Source organism: Lissotriton helveticus, chromosome 6 (assembly GCF_964261635.1).
Source record: "Lissotriton helveticus chromosome 6, aLisHel1.1, whole genome shotgun sequence".
Classification (NCBI taxonomy): domain Eukaryota; kingdom Metazoa; phylum Chordata; class Amphibia; order Caudata; family Salamandridae; genus Lissotriton; species Lissotriton helveticus.
The window spans coordinates 1,102,739,688-1,102,765,153 of record NC_136067.1 but is presented as its reverse complement, the minus strand read 5'-3'; positions in this window follow the sequence as shown (position 1 = coordinate 1,102,765,153).

Sequence of the window (25,466 nt, the reverse complement as noted above, 5' to 3'; positions counted from 1 at the left end):
GGGTGAAGCTGAGGTCACAGGGGGAGGAGTGGTGACACTCTAGGTGCGCATGACTGTTTGGCCAGCCGTCTTGGACGGCCAAACAGTCATGCGCACTATGCATGTTCTCCACCAGGCCGCATTACACAGCCTGATGAGGAACATGTCCGGGCTCCCTGTCATCATCTGGGTGCCGAACCACAGCTCTCAGACCAATCACAACACTGCATTGCAGCGTTGTGATTGGCATAGGGGAGGGAGCCTGTGTGCTTCCTGCTTCCGCCAAAGCCTGAGAGAAGGTGGCGAGGCAAGGGACGGAAGCTGAGCAGAGACGGAGGCCAGCAATGGGTAAGTGTTTTTTAAAAATGTTTTTTTGTCCCCCCCACTCACCTGCATTACACAGCCTGGTGGAGAACATACCCAGCCTCCCATTCCCCATCTGAGCAGTGAGCCACGACACTCAGACCAAACTCAAGGCTGCATTACACAGCCTGGTGAGGAATATGCCCAGGCTCCCCGTCCCCATCTGGGTCTCCGTCCCCATCTGGGTGCCGAACCATGACGCTCAAAGCAATCACAACACTGCATTGCAGTGTTGTGATTGACATAGGGGAGGGAGCTTGTGTGCTTCCTGCTTCTGCCAAAGCTGAGGATAAGGCAGTGTGGGAAGGGACTGAAGCAGAGGAAAGACTGGCTGGCAAAGGGTAAGTGTTTTTTAGAATTAAATTGTTTTTTATTGGCAGAATTCACATCATGAAAACAGCGCATCATTGCCTATGATGCCAGCTGCATCATAGAAAAAGGCAAGAAACAGGGCACCTGAATCAAACGGGAATCAGGCAGGTGTTAACACAGCATGCCACCTACAACCCGAAACGGGCCAGCTGCATTCGAAAATGATTAGCATTGGACAAACTTAGCACTATAAGAAGGGAGCAACTGATGAATCTTATCCAACATGCACTGATACCTGATTATGTAACATTGACACTCTAAATCCCTCTTGGGGCGAGTGCGTCTGCTTTTTTGAAAAGCAAAGGATAAAGAGAAAACGAGCATCCCCAAAACCTAACCAATAGAGCCCTTCACCTTCCCCCGCCCCCCAGCCCTCCTCTCCCCCACAGTGAGCCAGAAGTATAGGCAAAAGTTCATATGTGTTCCTATGTGTAAGTGCAAAACAAATATGGATGCGACCCGCACATGTGTTTTCTCAAAGTTCATCAAATGTAATCGTTAAGGGCGCTGTCCTGTTAAGTGCTATGTCCTAAAGCACTATGGGAAATGTAGTTTTACACATGCTGATATGGTATATCAAGCCCAAGACGCAGCCACCATTGGGATGATAAATATCATCGTGATTCAAAAAGTAGTCAATCTTAATCCATTTTCATCTTCGTTCAAAGTTTTTTTATTATCCATTTAGTTCAAGTAGATAAAACGCGGTAACTCCGATGTACAAATGCATGTATAATGCAGAAGCCTTTGATACAGCATGTCGGATTCCCTTGTTTCATAATGCTGTGTTTAACCCAATGCATTTCGGCCATTCGGCCTTCGTCAGGGGTATCTCTGAGATAAAGAATAAACATTGTATCAGGAATTGTTTTTAATTAAACGTATTCAATTAGTAAACTTGACTGTGTAAACATTAAATGCCCTCTCTGAATAAAATAATTCCTCATTACATTTAAAGCACCAAACTTAACTACAAATTTAAACTCAACCCGTTAAAACCATTTTGGAATGAAAAAATCAACATTGTTGTTAAATCCTCGTTAGACACAACGCATATGCTACATAGTATCCTGTTCCTACCTTCCACTTTCAACCTTGAATATAATTTGTGTTGCGCTCCTGTTAGACGAGTTCTTACATGAATTTCACCCAGCTACGGATTATATCCCCAATGTCACACCCCTTATTGTCACGTGTTAGTCTACCATATGTATTTCTAAACATAAACAAAATATTTATATTTGCAATATAAACCAGTTTTTAAAAAACAAGATTTTCAAAAAAACAAGAATTTTCAAAAAAGCTATTCAAGATGCCGCTCATTCAATTTGGATTAGTAAATGTACTTTTAAATTGTGTTCGAGTGTATTTTAGTCCTCGGTGCTGGGTCGATTTTGGACATCAAGAATACAAAACAAATGTGGGTGGCACACGTGTTTTCTCAAAGTTCATCGAGTGTAATCGTTTAGGGCGCTGTCCTGGTAAGTGCTATGTCCTAAAGCACTATGGGAAATGTAGTTTTACACATGCTGATATGGTATATCAAGCCCAAGACGCAGCCACCATTGGGATGATAAAAATCATTGTGATTCAAAAAGTAGTCAATCTTACTCCATTTTCATCTTCGTTCAAAGTTTTTTTATTTGTACATCAGAGTTACCGCGTTTTACCTATGTGTAAGTGACCAGGTCCCAGGGTAACAAGTGAGGTCTACCGTGGTCCGGTCTGCTATCCTCCCTCCCCACCCTCGGGAACCAGTTTCAAAAGCTTTAAATAGGCAGGGCATGATAGCTCTCGAATCTCCGAGGATAGGATGGAGATGACGGGGGCCTTGATCTTAGCACAGTCGGAATTGTCCCTGAGTGTAGCCATAGACAAGCGCCCCATACCCAGAAGGGACCACAATTGATGCACCCATTGGAAGTGGTCTGGGACCCTGTCCGTCTTCCAGCCTGCTAGAAGGAACCGATGTGCAGCGTTCAAGGCCAGGGCAATCCATTGGTCAATGCATTGGGCAGCCCTATGATAGTGTAGGCGGGGAATCTCGGTATGGCAGTGTCAAAGGCTCTGTCAATTTCTTCGAGGATTTTCTCCCAATAACTCGTACGTTTTGGGCAATTCTATTACAGGTCCTGAGGCTTCGTATTATGCTTCTCTTTCTATTTATTGCCACTCACAGCAGCCAATCAAAACGTTTTTGTATTCAAAATAAACTACACATCCCATGATGCTTTAGTCACATGTCACTTCCTGTATGACCCTATAAGAGCCAGCATAACTAGTCGTTGAGCCTCTTTCTTTGCTGCTCACGCAGGAAGTTGAGTGCATCTATATTTACTATGATGAATATTTGATTATCAATGGCATTATTATTATTATTCAGACGTGCGCTGCTATGTGTTGTTTAAATGCGATCGTCGCGCTTTGTTTCCTTTACTTTGCATGTTAATGTGCTTGCGGCGCGGACATCACACTATGGTTGTAACCCGATCGGGCCTTCAAATCAGTCTCCCGCTGGGAGCCGGATTGTTGAGCTGCCTTCGGCAGCATTTGAAGTGAATTTTGGGGCATTTTTTCAAAACCGCTACGACGGGAAAAGCATTCTTTACCTTGCCGCCACTCGGCCGGTCAGATTTCAGCTCCCGCTTTATTCCCCGGTACCGCGCTGCCCTGGGCAGTGAGCGCACATGCTAATTAGCGAGCGCAGAGGCTCCCTTATCAGCTGTAGCCCTCAGAGCCTCCTATACTTAGTTAGCACCTAATTTTGATGTGCGCAGGCCAATTGGGCTACTTTCTAGTGGTATTTGGTCTGCGCACGTCGATACCGCCCTAATTAGCCTAGGATTTCCATTCTTCTTTCGTTTTTCCCTCGAGCTAGTTCTATTACGCCTGGCTGGCTGCAATAGAGTGTTTCTGGGCCTGGAGTGTGCACAGTTCCTAATACTACTGCTCATTTGTCTCTCTTACACCCTGAGGGCAGCAAAAACTCGTATTCAGCTGTTGCTGAGGAGCAGGGTGCCTGTTATTAATTCTGTGCTGTGGGTTGGCTCCCCCCTTACTCCTCTTAACCTCACTTCATGAGTAGATATATTTACAAATTCTGCCCCACAATGGAGGATTGGGTCACTTATGAAGAGGATGATAACCTGTATGATGAGGAAGTGGCTACTCCTTATTTAGAGGACAACATTGTTGAGGCCCTGGACACCTCGGTTCAGGACTCAGTAAACAAGGCCCTCGAGAAGGCATTCCCTGGGACTGTGCAGCAGGCATTAGCCACTGCATTGAATCCAATAACAAAACAATTGGAGAAATTTGCTAAACGTCAGGGATTTACTTCTCCTGCAGAACCAGCTAAGGATGTCTCGGCTCTGGAGCCCAGAGCTAAGTCTTGGCCTCACTCTACCGCTCTCTCTGCATTACCCAACCCTGAGTCCGGTAAGTCCAAGCGTCCGGACACAGACACAGACAAAGACACAGACACCAATACCACGGGAACCTCCTCAGACGAGGCCCCTCCCAAGGTCCAAGAAGTCCAAACACATTGAGCAGGACCTCTCTCAGACCATTTCCACCCCCTTCATCTTCAACCCGACTGATATAGTTCATCCCAGGTCGTCTCTCTGGGGTCCTGCCCCAACTGTTGTGGCTTATCTGCTTGATTCCAGTTTGCTAACATTCCTGAAGAAATTTGCCAAGGTCCCTAAAAAGGGTATTGATCGCGCCTGGTGAGGCAGTCAAGACAAACTTCTGGATGTCGCAGGACCCCTCGCAAAGACCTTAGAGATGGCCTTGGAGGCCCAGGAGTCCAACATTGCAGTTGATCCTCATATCCCTGCCTGGTGGACCCAAAGAGCTATTTGCCTGTTAGGGAACGCGAACTGCGCCATTTCTACAGAACTATGCAAATCGCTTCTTATGCGCATGGATTCCAATCTCACGGAATTGGCTGTGGCAGAACCAGGCCCCTTAGCAGAGGGCAATCTCTTCGGAGAGCGTTTTGTTAAAGATGTGGCTAAATATGTGGGCACGTTCGCGACCCTCCATAAAGCACAGTCTAACATCAAGAGGGAATTGAAGGCTGGCCTTTTTAACAGGGCCGGACGAGGCCGAGGACACTCGTTTGGCTGTCAGTTCTCCCAAGGTCCTCAACAAGGAGATTTCGGCCTTGGACATGGGGAGTGGGACTCCACCCGTGGGGGTACCTTCTACCCCACCAGAAAGCACTTCAATCAGAGACGCTTCCACAGAGGAAATTACCTTGGAGATTTCCAAGCCTCTGACTCTACAGGTAAGAGCCCCAGACATTTTCCTGTTACCTTTAGGGGGTCGTACTATATTTTTCTATCACAATTGGGTTCAGCTCTCGCAGGATGCTTGGATATTGCAAACAATTTAGGGTTTCCAGCTAGATTTCTATCAGACGCCTTATCAGGTGAAACTGCCCAGACAGCTTTCTTTTTCCCAACTCGAGTGCAATTTTATAGATTCCAAACTCAAAGAATGGCTGCAGAAACGTGCAATAGCACATTGCGACGAGGGCCCTCGCGGTTTCTGACGCAATATTTTCTTGGTACAGAAGAAAGGAGGTGGTTACAGGTTGGTACTGATTATAAAAGACTTCAATCAATTCATGACCTACAAACATTTCAAGATGGAGGGCATCCATCTTCTGGCAGATCTCCTAAAGCAAGGCGACTGGATGATCCGTCAGGACTTGAAAGACGCCTATCTGTCCATTCCAGTTTTCCCTCCCCATCGCATGTTCCTTCAATTTCAGTGGCGGAACCAATGGTTTGAATATTTTGTCCTTCCTTTCGGTCTCTCCTCAGCACCGTGGTGCTTCGGCAAGGTGATGAAACCAGTGATACCATACCTCAGGGAACAGGGAGTCCGCATAATAGTGTACCTGGACGACATACTTATCATGGCGCAGTCTCCAGCTTTGACAGTCCAGCATTTACACTTGACCATTGTTACGTTGCAAAACCTGGGGTTCGTGATCAACAAGTCCAAATCGGTTCATTGCCCTTCCCAGACAATAGATATCTTTGGGTTCGTCATAAAATCTCAGGGTGCTCAGTTGAGCCTTCCACGCTCCAAACTTCGGGATATCAAGAAGGAGCTATGCTCTCTGTTATCCAAACAGATGGTCTCACTAAGAGTGATTGCCAGAAGCATGGGTCTCCTGGCATCCTCCATACAAGCGATTTTTCCAGGGCCCCTTCATTATCGAGCCCTTCAAAGGTTAAAGATTCAGCATCTTCAGAAGGGTCTCTCTTACACACTTTTTTTTTAAAACTTTATTTTGCAGATTTTCAGAAAAATCAAAGCAGAGCACAGACATCAGTAAATATATATAGCAGGTACATCTCAATTATGGCGGTACATTACATTCTCCGTCGGAGAAACATAGCAGTTCATCCCGGGCAAAACACAATGTGATAATCAGAAGCATCTTGTACGTAGGGGTCATCCCCTTAAAGTGTCCAGAACACATGGATTATCCAGCATATGCATAATTGTCTGAATTAAATTGTTCCAAGCAAGCAAACATATGAGTACAAATGAACTATCTTACTCAGCCTATCCCTGCTGGCACCATACCCTGTGTTCGTTGTGAAGCGGAAGATTGCTGCTGCGAGGCCAAATAATTACGGAGAGGCCCCCAAATATCCTTAGGTCTGGAGGATATATGACAGGAGTTAGTATACATATCAATGTGCGTTGTACAAGTTGTCATACTTCGTACCCATCCCTTCGTCGTTGGCACTTTCCTACCACCCCAGTATATCGCAACCTCTCGTTTGGCTAGTAGCAAAGCAATAGCAGCGAATCTGCGGACTTTCAATGGGATTTGCACTGTATACCCCAACAACGCAATTTCTGGGATCGGCTGCAATGGGATTTGGACCATTACACTGAGGAGCCGGTGCACTTCTTCCCAGTACTCGTGGACTCGTGGACAGCTCCATGCCAAATGTGCAAAGCCTGCCTGTGGTGCTTGGCAACGTTGACATGTGTGTGGTCTGGAGGGGTCTATCCTATGCGTTCTGGCGGTTGTAGCGTATAACCTACGGAGAAATTTAAAATGTAGGAGTCTATGTTTACTGTTTAATGACACCGTCCCTGTGACCCTGCAGCATGCCACCCACGGTTCATCTGTGATTGATATGCCTAAATCAGACTCCCACGCGGAGCGTATTTTCGAGTCGTCTAATGGTATCTCCTCGGAGCAGGCCTTGTAAAGTTGTGATGTAAGGTGTAGCCCTTTGTCGCTGGTTATTACCAATGTTAGTGGGAGGAAGAAGGGTGGCTCCAACGGGTAGTCAGGAAACTTGGCACGGAGTGCCGCGCGTAACCTGGCTAATATAAACTTGTACATGTCTTTGTTTCTTCCGGGTCAAAGACATGGCCGTCAGGGAAGAGGTCTCCTATTGTATGGATATTGAATTTAGCGCAGGTTTGTTGAACAATTCTCTCAGAAGTAATGGGTATGTAGGGGGGATTCAATATGGGAAGTGACGAGGAGTACAGAGCGCTCCCCGTGCAAGTTTATTTAGTTTCTGCCACGCCCAACTGGTAGTATAAACAGGTTGTATGATTTTTGGATCACGGGGGATTCCCGGGGGGATCACTTAGGCTAATGCGCCGGGGAAAACAATGTCTGATTTGGGGCGGAGATAAGTAATTCTAGCATCTGGGTGGTACCAAGAGTGTGCGAAGCTAGCTTGCGCGGGCAAATAGTATAGACAGAAATCAGGTACAGCATACCCGCCCCTCTCGTAGGGAAGAGTCATGACCTGCCACCGCACTGTGGGCGTCCTGTCCCCCAAACTAATTTAATCAGCAAGGACCGTAATGTGCAAAATAATTTAGCAGTTAGGGGGATTGGGATATTCTGAAATAAATACAAAAATCTAGGAAGGACTATCATTTTTATTAGGGCTACGAGGCCTGCTATAGAAAGTGGAATTTTAAGCCAGACGCAACGCGCGTCTCCAGTTGGGAGATCGCCACCCCGTAATTCCGGCGCACAGTCTGCTCCACATCACGATGAATGTGGGATCCCAAATATTTCACAGAATCGGTACACCAGTCCAATGGGAACTCCATGGTCCACTGATTCATTCTCTCAGTGAGCGGGAACATAATTGATTTACCCCAATTAATTTTCAGGCCAGAAAAATTGCCAAATCTTAGGATCTCCCTGAGTAGGGGATCGAGGTTAGTCTAGGGTTCATAGACATACGAAATTGTGTCATCTGCATATAGGGGAACTAATAAAGGGCCCGTCCGGAGCACCAATCCTCTTTGGAGGTGCTTTTCTTGGAAGTGTCTAATCAACGGGTCCATTGCCAAGATAAATAATAAAGGGGAGAGGGGGCAGCCCTGGCGCGTCCGGCGTGATAGAGCAAAGGGAGCAGACAGGGTCCAATTTAACCGCACAACCACGATAATGACCTAGGTCTAGGGCAATTAATTTCTCATCAAACTTGGGTATCTCATGTCACAGTCATTTACAACAACCACCCACTTTTTTTATGCAGGGTCGGGGATACACCAGTCAATAGCCCATCTTAAAAAGCCCGTCTCCTTATCCAAAACAGTAGAACAACCCACACCAACATGTGATATAAAAAATTGTGAGCAAGCACGATAGCACCTCATGGGCGCACCACCAATGGGACCCCTGGTAGGTACTCACCAGGACGGCCCTATTATCATCATTGGTGCTATCGTGCCTATAGAAATGGTGTCCAAATGAAAATTACTGTGTTAACAGTGATGAGTGCAGTGGAAATGATACAAACAACACAACTAGTGATGTCACACAACATATAACATATAACATAAAAACGCATACAGCACGAACAGACAACTTTATTCTTGTTCTTATATGCTGTTTGCAAACATTAAAAAAGTGAATGTGGCTACTACCTATAGAGCCACTTTCTACTTGCCAACATGTTTCATTGCCTAGGTACTTGTCAGGCAATTTCTTCAGGGCATATACTTTTTACGCCACTGCATTGGACACCAGGGTTGCAAGCACTGTTATCAAAGACATAACAAAATCAAGAAACGAGTTTTACTTCACTTGCTCAACGTGCATATTCAAATTGCACCACTGCACAACACGCACATCCGCCGTCATATTTACCCTCTATCAGCAGATATCTCTCCTACCAGCCGAGAGGTATTAAAAACAGAATCCAGTTAACTCCATTCGTGAGTCACGTGGTACCTCCTTCCGTAATTTATAACTGAAAAACACCATAACAACATAAAAGTTTTCTTGAGCGCTTCCCAGTCAGACTGTCTCTAGATTCCTGTACTTTTCAATCTGATTACACCCCTCCCTTTAGCCCTCTCCGTGTACGTTACCGATATGAGGAGTTTCGCCGGCTTTCTCTCGTCCCTCGAGCAAGTTACCACTCGGTTGTTCTCTATTTACATCCTTGTGAGAGCTGATTGGTTAGACTAATCTCGCGATATTCAGCGGCCATCTTAGATCGGGCTAAGTCACATTACACACTATTCAGATTACTGAATACTCAGATGATCTCGCGAGATCACGTCTTCCAGTATTCCCCGAAATCTCTGAGTATTTAAAAGTGTGTTATTGACCTTTATTGTGTATTAACCATTTATTTATAGTCTCAACTATGTCAGCACTCAATATTTATATTAAAGAGCCGCAAAAAGATATTTTATTTACATCGGTAAATTTATATTTGACACAGATTCCACGGACATCGTATCAATCTGTCTTGACCACTGAACCTACCTATGCTCAATAGCACCATCTGTTGTTATTATCTTTGTGTTTAGAGCATTATCTGGGTAGGTATGGTCCTATCTCGAGGGTGATATAGTGTACATATCTGTTCCTTGTGTAATCCAGATCTCTAAAGCGACCCTTTTATATTATCATTTCATTCCCAAGACATACACCTGGTATATGAAGAGAGGGTGAACAGACCTCCAACCTAGTTCATGGGACACCCATACAGACGAGAAGGAACACCAAAGATGGCCTCAATGTAGCTTATTCCATTCTAGGAGTTCATTCAATCCTCTTTGTTCACTCTTCTCCCTGTAGATCCATCTGGCTTCTTTTGTTGTTAACACTCTCTCTATTGTTTGTGCATCTGCTGTTACTTTCTCCAATACCACCCATGTAAAGGTGTGTTTGTTCCTGTGGCAATGTTGTACCAGCTTCGTCGTGAGCTTCCCCGCTCTGATTGTACTCAGGTGCTCCTGTATTCTCAATTTTATTTTACGTGTGGTTAGGCCGATGTATTCCAAACCACATTGGCATTGGAGTCTATATACCACATTGGTGGTATTGCAATTGCTAAATTGGCCCAACGGCCACATTTTTCCAGATTGCAATTTTAAGGTCGATGTTTTAACAGTCAGAGGGCATACGGAACAGTTTCCACAGGGATAGTGACCTTTGGGGATCGCACTCTCCCTAGAATCCATTCGTGGTTTTTCTCTCGTATGTACTAACTTGTCTTTCAAATTACAAGCTCTCTTGAAAGAAAAGCGTGGCGGAGGCATCTTGAATTCATTCATCATCATTCATTCATCGATGTCCAATCTCCTGTCCAGTCACAGAGCATGTCATCGATATATCTCTTCCAAAGGCGCATCTGGCCTTTGAAAGGATTGGTGTTAGAATCGATGACGTGCTCCTCGAACTGGCCGACATAAATGCAGGCCAAGCTCGGTGCCATGGTAGCGCCCATCGAGGTGCCTGTTACTTGAAGAAACATGTTATCTTTGTAACAAAAGAAGTTCAAAGATAACACGTCATCTGGACAGGAGATGAAGGGTCTCTCCTCGAATTTCTAAACTGGCTGAATATACAGGATCAGAGTCTCCGTTTCACTTGGACATACAGTAAAAGTAAGGCTATATACCTGGATTTGGACATCGAGGCCACAGAGAACGGCTTAAAAACTAGCGTCCATCAAAAACCCACCAACAGAAACTCCCTGCTGTCATATGAGTCATACCATCCGAGGGCTCTGAGGGACAATCTGCCGGTGGGTCAGTTCCTCAGATATCGTAGGAACTGTTCGTCCACTGCAGAATACAATGAACAGTCTAAAATCCTGAGTGAGAAGCTGAAGGCCAGGAAGTACCCCCAGAGAGTGATCAAACAAGCAAGAAAGAGAACCCTGAATACGCTGAGAAGTGCCTTATTGGAGACCAATACAAGAAAGAGAGATGACTGTATCCCTGTCATCATGACATTTGATCCTCTTGCAACAAAAGTACGACAATCAATCAGGAAACATTGGTCATTTCTATCAAATAATGAATTCAAGATGCCTCCGCCACGCTTTTCTTTCAAGAGAGCTTGTAATTTGAAAGACATACTAGAGAAAAACCACAAATGGATTCTAGGGAGAGTGCGATCCCCAAAGGTCACTATCCCTGTGGAAACTGTTCCGTATGCCCTCTGACTGTTAAAACATCGACCATAAAATTGCAATCTGGAAAAATGTGGTCGTTGGGCCAATTTAGCAATTGCAATACCACCAATGTGGTATATAGACTCCAATGCCAATGTGGTTTGGAATACATCGGCCTAACCACACGTAAAAAAAAATTGAGAATACAGGAGCATCTGAGTACAATCAGAGCGGGGAAGCTCACGATGAAGCTGGTACAACATTGCCACAGGAACAAACACACCTTTACATGGGCGGCTCTTTAATATAAATATTGAGTGCTGACATAGTTGAGACTATAAATACATGGTTAATACACAATAAAGGTCAATAACACACTTTTAAATACTCGGAGATTTCGGGGAATACTGGAAGACGTGATCTCGCGAGATCATCTGAGTATTCAGTAATCTGAATAGTGCGTAATGTGACTTAGCCCGATCTAAGATGGCCGCTGAATATCGCGAGATTAGTCTAACCAATCAGCTCTCACAAGGATGTAAATAGAGAACAACCGAGTGGTAACTTGCTCGAGGGACGAGAGAAAGCCGGCGAAACTCCTCATATCGGTAACGTACACGGAGAGGGCTAAAGGGAGGGGTGTAATCAGATTGAAAAGTACAGGAATCTAGAGACAGTCTGACTGGGAAGCGCTCAAGAAAACTTTTATGTTGTTATGGTGTTTTTCAGTTATAAATTACGGAAGGAGGTACCACGTGACTCACGAATGGAGTTAACTGGATTCTATTTTTAATACCTCTTGGCTGGTAGGAGAGATATCTGCTGATAGAGGTTAAATATGACGGCGGATGTGCGTGCTGTGCAGTGGTGCAATTTGAATATGCACGTTGAGCAAGTGAAGTAAAACTCGTTTCTTGATTTTGTTATGTCTTTGATAACAGTGCTTGCAACCCTGGTGTCCAATGCAGTGGCGTAAAAAGTATATGCCCTGAAGAAATTGCCTGACAAGTACCTAGGCAATGAAACATGTTGGCAAGTAGAAAGTGGCTCTATAGGTAGTAGCCACATTCACTTTTTTAATATTTGCAAACAGCATATAAGAACACGTTGTCTGTTCGTGCTGTATGCGTTTTTATGTTATATGTTATATGTTGTGTGACATCACTAGTTGTGTTGTTTGTATCGTTTCCACTGCACTCATCACTGTTAACACAGTTATTTTCATTTGGACACCATTTCTATAGGCACGATACCACCAATGATGATAATAGGGCCGTCCTGGTGAGTACCTACCAGGGGTCCCATTGGTGGTGCGCCCGTGAGGTGCTATCTTGCTTGCTCGCAATTTTTTATATCACATGTTGGTGTGGGTTGTTCTACTGTTTTGGATAAGGAGACGGGCTTTTTAAGATGGGCTATTGACTGGTGTATCCCCGACCCTGCATAAAAAAGTAGTTGGTTGTTGTAAATGACTGTGACATGAGATACCCAAGTTTGATGAGAAATTAATTGCCCTAGACCTAGGTCATTATCGTGGTTGTGACTTTTTGAGTGGAGGGCGACCTAGGCCTATATTTCCCTCTTAGCTCCAGTGTTGGTGTACATCCCATTTAACCGCAGTCTGGCTGTGGGTCTTGTGTAGAGCAATGCTGTGATGGCGATGAATCCCTGGGGCATGCCCATACCCTGCGTCACGGAGAGGAAAAAGGGCCACTCTAAGGAATCGAATGCTTTCTCGGTGTCTAATAAAATTGCCACTGCGGGGGTTTCTGGGGGTATTCTGTGTAGAATATTAAACAGGGTACGGAGGTTTAAGGCAGTAGACCGATGTGGTACGAATCCCGATTGGGCCGGGGAAATTATGGACTCCATGAGGAGGGATAATCGGCACGCCAATGCTTTTGCTAGGATTTTATAATCTGATTTCAGCAATGACAGCGGTCTAAAGGAACTACAGTGGGGGGGATCCTTACCGGGCTTCGGGAGTAATATTATCACGGCTTCTCTTAGAGTGAGAGGAAACTGCTGGGATTCTAGGGCCTCCGCATACATATCCAGTAAGTGTGGGGTTAATAGTTCCTTATATGCTTTATAAAATTCAGGAGTGTAGCCATCTAGTCCCGGGGCGGTGGATGTGTTTAATGCGTCAATTGCCTCATGTATGCTGTCGGCGGTGATGGGTTCTGCCAAAAAGTCTTGCATGAACTTTTCCAAATAAACCAGTGCTATCTCTGAGAGATATTCTTCCTGATCAGATTGGTCAGATCCTAGCTTAGTAGTGTATAACAGTTTAAAATATGGTAGGAATTCTCTCTGTATCAGCATGGGATCTGTAAGTGTATGTCCTGTTTCCGAACGCAGCTCCGTGACATATGCCTTCGCATATGGTGGTTGAAGCATCTGGGCTAAGACTCTGCCAGGCCGCTCCCCCTCCCCATATACTTTGGCCTTATGGTATTTACCCATATACAAAATTTCCCTATCGGCCGTCTCCCTGTATTGCAGGAGGAGGGCTGCCCTCTTGGTTTCATACCCAGGGTCGGGAGTTGCCTGATGTGCAGTGTCCAATATGGTCAGGTCTGATTCCATTCGGGACAAGGAGATCCGTAGATCCCTAAGTGTCCCAGCGCTCTGTGAAATGCATATGCCTCTCAAGTATGCTTTGAAGCCCTCCCACAGCACTGCCTCCGAGTCTACTGACCCTGTGTTGATATCAAAATAAGTTTCAATGGCGACATGTAGTGCTTCTCTAAAGTGCTCGTCTGCTAGTGCTCGTGATGGAAATCTCCACTGTCTCTCATACCCTTCATGGCGGGGGACGCGCAACCTTAACAGCACGCGAGAGTGGTCGGAATAAGACCTGGGCAACGTGTGTATGTTGTGAAACCAACTGGAGAATTCGGGAGCGGCCAGCCAGTAATCGAGTGGGGTCCAGGTGTTACTAGCGCCTGTGTAGTGTGTATGTGCAACGTGGTTTGGGTCTCGCGTGCGCCCCATGTCCAGTAATGAGAGGCGGTCACACAGGGAGTGTAAGGCCTTGCATGCTCTAGGCTTCCGATCAGGAGCCGTGGAGGTGCTGTCCAGGTGTGGGTCAAAGGTAACATTAAAACCCCTCCAATCAACAGGGGGATGGGGCCCAATTGCAGTAGTTTTGCGTACAAGTCGTGGAAGAAATCTGGGGAGTCAGTGTTGGGGCCATAGAGACATCCTAATGCAATCTTGTAGTAAAAAAGGGTGCCCACCACAATAACAAATCTACCAGAGTTGTCGTGTAGGACTGAGTGGCATTTGAAGGGCAGTCGCTTGTGAATTAAAATAGCTGTGCCTCTGGCGTAATTACTATAGTTAGTTAAATAGCAGTTTGGGCCCCAGGCAGCCGCAAACCGAGAACGATCTCCCAGTGGGAGGTGGGTTTCTTGCAACAGCGCTATGTCTACGGCATGTCGATTTAAATAATGCAGAACCTGCCTCGTCTTCCGAGTGTTGTTTAAGCCTCTGACATTCCATGTGGCCAGGGTAAGAGGGGATGGGCCAGTTGTCTGCCCTACGTGTGCCATAGCTGCGTGGTAAACTCAATAATGAAGTGCCGCCTAGGCTCGTACTCTGCTAACAAACCAATAATCATAACAATTCTGAATTTTGTGCAATGCAATTCAAACAGTTCCCATCCCACCACCCCCCACCCAGTCTTCCCGCCCGTCCGGTGAGGCAACATCCTATTGCTCAAAGCAGCCCACAGTACCCAATAACTTACTATTGTTATATCAAATCTAAACTGTAGGGGTAGGAAACATATAATAACCATAGTTCAACGGTGTACACCAATTAGGGGGACATTTGCCATCCAGAGTGCAGTAACCAAAGAGCAAATAATGACAACATATTAAGAAGTGCTTTCGAGGACACATTCGGTGACCAAATCAAAAAGGATAATATTTCAGCCGGGGTCAGACGTGGAGAATAAGTCTGCACTAGCTTCAGAACCGCTCAGTAGGGGAGAGGAGGAGACACGGCCCGGAGAGCCCTTGTTGTTTTGCTTGTAGGTGTGACAGAAGTTCTGCACCTCCATTGGGTTTTCAAATATTCGGGAGCGTCCATTAATGTCTACACGCAATCTGGCGGGGTACAGCATCCCATATTTCAGTCCCAGGTTTCGTAGAGTGGCCTTGACACCCTGGAACTTTCTCCGGGCATCCTGCACCATAGTGGTGAAATCTGGGTATATGGATAGTTTAGAGCCTTGCCAGTTAAGTTCACCTTTCTCTCTGGCCATCCGCAGCGGGGTGTCTCTGTCCCGGAAGTTCATTATCCGGGCGATGATGGGTCTGGGGGGGAGGCCAGGGTTAGGTCTCGGGCCCAGTGTCCTGTGGGCGCGCTCCACCACAAAACCTGGGGTGAACGCCTCCTTGCCAAAGAGATCCACCAGGATGGCCTCTACCAGGTTGTCCATGCGGCCAGACGCTGTAGATTCCGGCACGCCCACAAGGCGGATGTTATTGCGGTGGCTCTTGGCTTCTAAATCCTCGTTCTTTATTTCCACGTCTTTTAGGATCTTTTCCATTCTGTCTATCCTCTTTAGGGATTGCACCATGCCGTCTTCTAGGTCCGATGTTCGCGATTCTACCACGTCCAGGCGGCGGTCATGAACCTGGATCTTGGCCCCTAGATCAGCGATATGTTTGTCCAGAGCATCGAATCGGACATCCAGGGCTTTAAATCCTGCCAGCATTTCCAGCAGTAGGGGCCCTAACTGTCCCGTTTCTTCCGCGGAGGTGGATTGGTGTTGGCTGCCTGTCGCCATAGTGTTGGGTGGGCCATTGCTCGCGTCGGTTGGTTTGACAAATGAGAGCTGACTTTGCTTTAGATCTCTGCGGCCCATGCCGCAATAGCCTGCCAAATAAGGCAGGAAGTTCAAGCTATAGATATACAAACTCCAGCCAGACGCTGCCTCGGTATCAGAAATCAAGGTATCCACTCAGCCAGTGAGGCGCTCCACGTGTGAAAGTTTTAGTTAGTGTCCAGCGGAGGTTTGAGAAGGGCCCTCCCCGGTTAGCTTCGGCATGGGTCAGTTATATGCCATTACCGCAATACGCCATCAGGTAGAAAAAAGGCCGCCTCGATCCGCCGTCCTTGAGAAATGGGGCCTATGCAGCGTAGAAAGGACAACTGAGATAACTATGGTGTGGTGGGGCCAGCGCAATACAGTGCAGAAAAAAATGGTGATTGGGAGGCCAGGGGTGGTGATTTCACAGTCCCGTATAGTGCGGTGATATCTCTTAGCAATGGTTATAAGGTGTCTCTCACCTCCTCACCCCTCCAGTGGCAGCGTTGCTAGGCCGCGATGTGACCCGTGCGGCCGCGCTCTCTCGGCCGGCAAGGGGAAGCTCAGTCTGCCAATGTAGGGCCCTGTGTGCCAGCCCCGTCCTCACGCACACTGTGCTTGCAGCCAAAAAGGGGGGGGGGGGTCCTGGGGCAGCAGCCGGATCTATGATGTGGGACCGTACCCGCCGGTCACCCCTCGTCTGCCAGCAACACCGTCGGATCAGGGGGGGGCACTAGGGGGCCCAATAGTATGATGCAGGATGGTGAGGGGGGAAAGCCATCCCCCGTCAGCGCTGCGTGGAGCGTGGTCAGGGACACCAGCGGGAGCGCCCGGCACTCACCGCATCAGGCTGCAGAGGTAATGTGCCGAGTCCGTCGCCGGTCCGCCCGCCTCCTTGCTCCGGCCGCGTCGCCCGACCGGGAAAGCACCCGGGGGGGCCGAGGGGGCGTCCGTTCAACCGCCCGTCGCCCCCGGCCGCAGCAGGCTGTGGGGAAGCCCGGTCCCAGCTGGCAGCGCCCGACCCTTCCTATCCGCCACAGAGTCAGTGTTCAGTGGCGGGCGCCGGGAGTCATCGCCGGGCCGCCATCTTGGATCTTCCCGGCCGCTCCGCTCATCGGCTATTTCAGGAGTTTTCTCAGCGCAGGCGGAGGGAATCCAAGAATCAGGGGGCTTTTCCACATGCTGTGGTGGTCCGACCCCTCGACGGATCAAATTGGGGCCACCAGTGTGTCCGTCAGCATCGAATGGGTCACATTACCCTGGAGAGCTTCAGCGTAGCACGGCCATTTCGGTCGCCGGCTTAGCCACGCCCCCGGGTCTCTCTTACACACTTAGTCCCCCTCTCCCAAGAAGTACAGGAGGAGATTCAGTGGTGGCTTGCCCATGTGGAAGTGTGGAACGGCAGAGCTATTTTCGGCTCCCAGCCGGAGGTTGTCATAGAATCTGATGCCAGCCACTGGGTTTGGAGGGCTCGTTGTGGAAATATTTCCACAGGTGGTCGCTGGTCCCTAAGCGAACTAGACCTCCATACCAATTGTCTAGAACTTCTAGCGGGGTCGTTCGCAATCCGGACTCTGTCACCCAAACAGCTCTCGGGTTGCATCCTTTTGCGGATGGACAACATCTCGGCAGTTCGTTACATCAACAAGCTGGGAGGCACAAGGTCCTCAATCCTAGTAGAGATAGCGAAGGACTTCTGGCATTATCGCCTGAGTCGACAAATCTTAGTCATAACCGAGTATATTCCGGGCCAGTCAAACATAGTGGCAGACTGGAATTCCCCCCTTGGCTTAGGACGAAGCCAGAGGTACCGACGGACAGAGCGGGGCCTCCATTTCCTGAACAGTGGCCAGGAGAGGTGAGGTTTACTCCCAAGAATTTTTGGGAAAGAATCCCTTAGAAATTCAGAAAACCGAAACACCGACGCAGGAGGTATTCCGCGGACGGTAGGGTATCCGGTATCACTTGATAACAATCTTGAACAAAGTTCTTGTATTTTCTTTGCAGTAGTGTATATAAAGGTCCTGATGAAAGCCTGGTAGGGGAGACGCCCCTACAATGGCAGAAACATGTTGACCGCAATAACATCCTGTCCTGGCAGTCATTATTTCAGACTGGCATACACTCTTTTTTAATGTTGACACCATGATCCATTCCCAATAAAGTTTCCCTAGTATCATGGTAGCCAATTTTAATTTGCACATTTGATTTTTGTTCACACTAATTTTCTCACTGCAATCAATTTCCCACTCCATCACATCAACGTGATAACATCTCTGGGTCGGTTCCATCACTGGAGGTCTTGGAGAATTGGAGAACCACACACAATACCAACAGGTGTGTCTCCTTATCTAGACCATGACCTAAAACAATCCCAGATGACGATGTTCCGCCATATGGGTGGGCTGATGGGATTCATTTCCAGTCTCTAACACACGTATTGCACTTGACACATAGTCTCTTGCTTCTGTCTTTTTGCTCAGTCTCTCTCGTAGAATAGACCACTACTAGTCTTCTGTTTTGTTTCTACGTGTAAAATGGGGGTGTAGACTGTGTTCTGTAGTCTTTAAATATTTATTCCCCTTGGACCCTTCTCAAAAAAATGTTGTGTTACAGACTGGAATTCCCGACATTACAAAGAAAAGATGACAGCGATTGGCAACTCCAGCCACGGTTAGTCCAGTGGCTACAGGCGATATGGGGGAGTTGCGACATCGACCTGTTTGCATCCAGATTGAATCGTCAGATGACCACATTTTTCAGCTGGAGACCGGATCTGTTGACTCTGGCGACGGATGCCTTTTCCCAGGACTGGTCCCTGAACCTGAATTATGCTTTTCCCCCCTTTATTCTGATTCCCAGAGTATTCACAGAGATAATTCGCCGAAAGGCGGAGGTGATCCTAGTTACTCCTCTGTGGAAGTCGCAACCTTGGTTCCCACTATTATTGGAGACGAGCTGCGACTCCCCCAGAATGATTCTGTGGTCCTCCACGATGCTCCAGGGCCCTCATGGAGAGATGTACCCGATGGTACTATCGGGGCAGTTGTCCCTGATGGCCTGGAGACTTTCCGGCAACGCTGGCAAATGCCAGGATTTTCGGAAGAAGCTTCAGCTTTCATCAACCAGGCCTGGGCCCCCTCAACCAAGAAAAGATATTCTTCAGCCTGGAAGAGTTGGGTGCGTTGGTGCATGGAACAACACGTGGATCCCGTGGGGGCAGACTTACCCTATGTTGTAAATTTCTTGTCTAAAAAGGCTTCTGAGGGTCTAGCATACCGTTCAATTAACAATTTCCGTTCGGCCATGTCAGCTGGTCATTCTCAGATCGGGGGTAAACCAGTAGGGATGCATCCACTAGTATGCAAACTATTGCAGGATATTAGGGTTGCAAATCCTCCCAGGCCGAAGTATTCCTCTTTGTGGGATATCTCACTAGTCCTTTCCTTATTCAATACATGGCCGCATAACAATATGTTAACAAGGAAACAACTCTCATCCAAGTTAGCTATGCTGTAATGTCTCTCTGCATGCAGACGTTCTTCTGATGTGAAAGCTCTAGACCTTACAGGTAGAGTATTTACTCCTGAAGGAGTTTCCTTTAATATTACTAAAACAATGTCTTGTAGTGTGGAATATCATGCTTTCCCTGATAACACGAAACTCTGTGTAGTTCAATGTCTCAAAGCATACGAAGAATGTACCAGGTCTATTTGGCCTGATGGTGTGGTGCAGTTATTAATTACTTTGCAAAAACCTTATAAACCTGTTACAGCAGCTACTATAGCCAGATGGTTAAAGTCTGTTATGCAAGAGGCAGGTATTGATACTTAGGTGTTTGGGGCGCACTCCGTTCGGGTGCCATGGCCTCTAAAACATTTATGTTGCGTTCTACCATTCAGGATATCTGCTGATTGGTCTTCTGAGTCTACCTTTAAGCAGATTTATTATAAACCGGTGGGTGATATTACCTCTGTTGTATCTGACCAGCATTAAACTAGCATATGAAGCCTCCGGTCCTGTAATAGAATAAAAAATTAGCTAGCATTCGCGCCAAGAATTTTCAATTCTATTAAGGACACGGAGGCGAGGATTATCTCACCCGGTTAGATTACAGTATTGTAATGATTACCCACCGGTATGTATTGACATTTTCTGTTTAAGTAGAAGTTACAGGTTTTCTTGTATTTCCTTCTTTCCAGGCTCTGAGAAAAAGATGGAGTAGGAGTACTTCTGGATAAAGAAGATGTTCCCGTTTGGTTCTCGTTTTTTCTTCCATGTTGAAGGATGTTTGTTGGAACTTATATATATATGCTATTGGACTTATCGTTCGACAAAAAAAGAGGCTCAAGAACTAGTTATGGTGCCTCTTATAGGGTCATATAGGAAGTGACATGTGACTAAAGCATCATGGGATGTGTAGTTTATTTTGAATACAAAAACATTTTGATTGACTGCTGTGAGTGGCAATAAATAGAAGAGAAGCATAATCCTCACCTCCGTGTCCTTAATAGAATTGAAATTCTTGGCGCGAATGCTAGCTAATTTTTTATTCCACAGCAAGTGCAAGAGGGTGCCTGGGTTCCTACAACCCCGCCAGCAAAGGCCGTCGCACTGTGAGTTCCACTTCGTAAGGCGAGCCAGACTATAGTACCAGTAGGATACAGTCTTAAATGCGGCCTCTGTATGACCCATAGAGTGTGTGAACTGGTGTGACCTATAAAAAATATCCTCCCATTCCTTATCTGAAAGGGGATGCTCTATTTCAGCCACCCACCGCATCTGCCCTGCCGAGCGAACCCCCTGATCACTTTTTGTGAGGAAGGTATAAAGTTCAGAGATTAGTTTGCGATCATCTTTCTTCAGGATGAGCCACTTTTCAAACGGGAGGAACGGTCTGTTGACCAGGGGACGGACCAAGGGACTGGATGTCCAATGCAACAGTTGGGTATATAGAAAGAGGTCCGAATCCGCGAGGCCGTAGCCTTCTCGAAGCTCCTTAAAGAGAATGCGACTGTGGTGGTCAAAGGGATGCCCTAGGCGCTTGCATCCGCCTTCTACCCACTGTGTGCCCACCCCATTGCCCGTCCCGGGAGGGAAGTCGGGGTTTGAAAAAATTGGGGATATGGGGAGGGAAACGTGGTGAGATTAGCCCATTTAGACACTCTACCCCAAACAATCATAGTGGGGCGGGTGACTGGCGAGGAATAGAGTCCCGAGGAGCGCGCTGATTGAGGTAGCCAGACCTCTCTCCATATATGCCGATCAGCCACCGTATGATCCATAAACACCAGTGCTTTTCCGTCATGGAACGGTTCCATTCCACAAGCTATCGCAGTAGTGAGGCCTGATAATAGCAGGTGAAGTTGGGCACGGCCAGACCACCCTCCTACTTAGGTCGTCGTAGCAGCAATTTCTGCAGTCTGGGCGTGGTTGGGCCCCAAATGAAATGTTCCACTTCCGTTTGGATGTGCAAGAGTATTTTCGGCTGGGGCGCTAAAGGGAGAGTTTGAAAAAGATAGAGGGTCCAGAGCAAAACATTAATTTTTGCCGCTGCCAATCTCCCAAGCCAGGACAGGGGTAGGTGCCGCCATTGGGCGAGGTCTTTCCGGATACGTGAGAAGAGAGTGGCATAGTTTGACTCTGCCATCTTGTCCAGACTACCATGAAGAACCAACCCCAAAAATATGATGCCCTCCGACACCCAGTCAAAGTTGAATCGTATTCGCAATGCATCCACAGTAGTGTGCGTCGCGGTAAGGTTTAGAACTTGTGATTTCTGCAAGTTAATTTTAAAGCCAGAGACCAGACCGAGTGCTTGCAGTGCTGATAGTCTGGCCGGCATAGAAGTCAGGATGTGAGCAATTAAGAATATGACATCATCCACGTAAAGGCTAATTAAGTGATGGTCAACTCCAAAAGGGACACCCTTCGCCTGTGGATTATCCCTGAGCCGCTGGGCAAAGGGCTCCATATATAAGGTGAAGATCGGTGGGGAGAGAAGACATCCCTGTCTGATGCCCCTCTCCACCGCAAAATCCCCCGAAAGCAAGCCATTGACCCTAACCACTGCGATGGGGGCACTGTATATACTAGCCACCCACTTGCGGAACTTAGGCCCCAACTGAAGCACTCCAATGTAGCAAACAAATACGGCCAGTGCACCCGGTCAAAGGCCTTCTCAGCATCCACTGCCAGCAGCAGAGCTTCTTCCTTTGACCTGTGCACTTTGTCGATCAGGTGACCTAGCCGTTTGGTGTTGTCACCATACTGTCGGCTCGGTATAAAGCCCGATTGGTCTGGGTCAATCAAGCCAGGCACGAGAGGGTTGAGTCTATGGGCCAAGATGCTGGAGAATAACTTTGCATCTATGTTCAGCAGGGAGATCGGCCGGTAGGAGCCACAGGACAATGGATCCTTCCCTCGTTTGGAGATGACAGAGATTGTCCCCTGGAGTATAGAGCCTGTGAGGGTGCTGGTGTCAGCAAATGAATTAAATAATCGGGTGAGTAGTGGGCAAGTTCCATACAATAAGTCTTGTAAAGGAGGGCGCTGAACCCATCGGGGCCTGGGCACCTTCAGGGGTTACAGATGAGCGACGGCAGAGACCACCTCCTCAATCCAAATGGGAGCCTCCAACCCATCCATTTCGGGGGCCAGGAGAGGAGTAACAAGTGCACTGCTTTCCTTTTTGTGGGGTTGTTAAGACCTATAACGTCGAAGCTAACCAGTAGGACAGCCATCAAGTAAAGAAAAAACACCCAGAGCCAATACTAATGCAGCGTACCCCACTGTGGGGAATAGGACCCCCAGAGGGGCGTTTGCGTGCGCTTAGGGGCCCTGACCAATGAACCCTAGAAACCAAGCTCATGGAGAGAGGACCCACCGAACCAAGAAATAACAAGAAAAAAAAACTCCACAACAAACGAGGAACAGCAAATAGTAATATACCAAGTCCATCTCGAGAGCCGGACAGAGCACACAGCCCGCCTCGGAAGCCGGGCAGTTATCGACGGGGGCAGCCAAGGGAGTCCAGGACATCTCCATAAGGAAGCGAGGCAAACCCTCCGCTCCCGCTGGACCCACAAGACACTATATCCATAAAGGCGCAATCATCAATCATTAGTGTCCAAGGATCCCACCTCCGCACCTGCCAAAGTCCGAAGCACAGCAGACCGCTCTTTACAGATAGTGGCCGGGTCAGGGCGAAGGCGATCTAGCTTACGGTTGCTTCAGGCCCCCCTCCCGGTGGCCTCTGTGTTTCTCGCTCCGAGGCATCTGAATGGGACGACAGCTCGTCGGGTGACAACTTCAACAACCTATAGGCCTAGGTCAAGGAAGGTATCTGGTGCAATTTTCCGTCGAGGCGGAAGATGAGGCGAAAGGGGTTGCCCCAGGCATAATAAATGTTCTGTGAGCGATGATGGTTAGTAATGGGGCGGAAATCCCGTCTCTTCTGGAGTGTGCTTGCCACCAGGTCCTGAAAGAGCTAAGGGGAATGATCCCTGAAGTGAAGGGGCTGGCTGGAACGGCCCACCCTGAGGATCTCCTCTTTCACTCTATAGTTATGGACACATATCAAAATGTCAGCAGGGGGAGGGTTCGGCTGACGGGGTGGACCAACTCGGTGGCAGTGGTCAATCTTAACTGTAGACTACGCTGAGGTGCCTATGATAAGGCGGAAAAGGTCCTGCACGTATCTGATGAGGTCTTCCCCTTCCGCCCCCATTGGGACCGCACGGATGCAAATGTTGTTCCTCCGTGAGTTTAGAGGTCTAGCTGCTGGTCCCGCAGTACTTCTTGCTGGAGCGCCGTGATCTCTTCATCCCTCGCAGTTGCAGAATCTTCCAGGGCGGCAACCCACTCCCTTACCACGTCCACATCCCTCCGAACCTCACAGAAATGCACCTGCAGGTCGGTTTTGATGTCCAAGATATCCTCCCTTTGTGAGGTGAACAGGGACTCCAAAAACTCCCTAGTGACATCGTTGTCCGGGCCTTCACCAGTGGGCGTCCCCCCAGAGCCAGGAGCATCCCCCGCAGCTTTCAAGAGGAGGTCCTTCACAGATTTGTCCTTTTTGTTTTTGGCCGCGGCCATCATGAGGTGAGAGGGCCGGACCAGCCAGGCATCGTATAGGGCTACCGGAGAGGGAAGACAGTGGTGGGCAATCGTTGAAGGAGCAGGAGAGCATGTCAGCTCCCAGGAGGATAGTCACTGTGCCTTTGTGTCGTGCAGGCCGTGCCTCACCCCTGCCACAGGGAGGTTCCGCCTCTCAATATCCACTGCAGGTGGCGACAAAAACTGGTCACCTCCACACTTCACCCAAGGGGGGCTCGTGCCTTAAATACAGCAGGGAGGGAACATCGCACGCCACTGATGCAGCAGGTTAAACTGCCCCCCTATCGTCCATCAGCACCGCTTGTGAAGAGTTCAGGCAAGGTGGCCCCTTCTCCCAGAAACGTCTGGCTTGCGGAAAAGGCCTCTGCAAATCTAAACGGGGAGGTGATCAAAGGGGGACCGACCAGGGGCAGGAGACTCCGGCCGCTCCCCACCATAGTAGGCCCCACCTGCCGCTACGTCCCGTGCGGGTTCACCAGCTTACACACTTCCAGGGAGCCATGGCTGCAAACCTCGCTCACACACTACCCGGGGAGCATAGAAGTCGATCCCACAGAATGTCGCCGCCACACTTCCACAGCCGAAGACATCAGTGTCTGCAGATGCAGCAGGCCCCCCGCTCCACCGGCCCAATGTAGGCCGCAACCAACCTTCAACTAGACCAGGGGCCCCAACAGGGCTGCGCACAGGGCTGGGGGACGCCTGCACCCCACGATCACTTGCCTTGCGCTCCTGGGAGTCAGGTGGTGCCTCTCTCAACGATGGCGGCCGATACAGTCACCGGCCGCGGGCCCGCCGGCTCACGTGTGTGGGAGGCCGACCCGGCCACGCCTCTGGGCCAGTGCAGAGTCTGCGTGCTCACCTCTCAGGGAGCGTCCGGGACAGGAAGTAGTAGCTGGGGACCGCCCGGGCTATGCCGGGGGCTGGGACCTGTCCGGGGGTACAGCAGCAGGAACGGTGAGGCAGTGCCGTGGAGCGGCAGCCCGTCAGGCGGCAATGTGGCAGGCCCGGCCCCTCTCCTCCTCGGGTGCCAGAGCTGGGAGCCGGTCCAGTGTCGCTCGAGTGACCCACCACAGGCGTACAAGGGCGGTCTGCTGCACGCTCTGGATTGCTCCCGCAGGAAGGAAGCCTCCGAAGAGGGGAAATTGTTGGCTGGAAGTGCAGTAGCAAATGCAGGAGGCCCAGCAGGATTGGAGCTCTAACAAAACACGTCCACTCACTTCGCCATCTTGGCCACGTACGTTTAAAAAAAATGTTTTTTGTCCCCCCTCCCGACATGCATTACACAGCCTGGTAGGGAACATGCCCAGCCTCTCATTCCCCATCTGAGCGCCGAGCCACGGCGCTCAGACCAATCACGACGCTGCAGAGCAGTGTTGTGA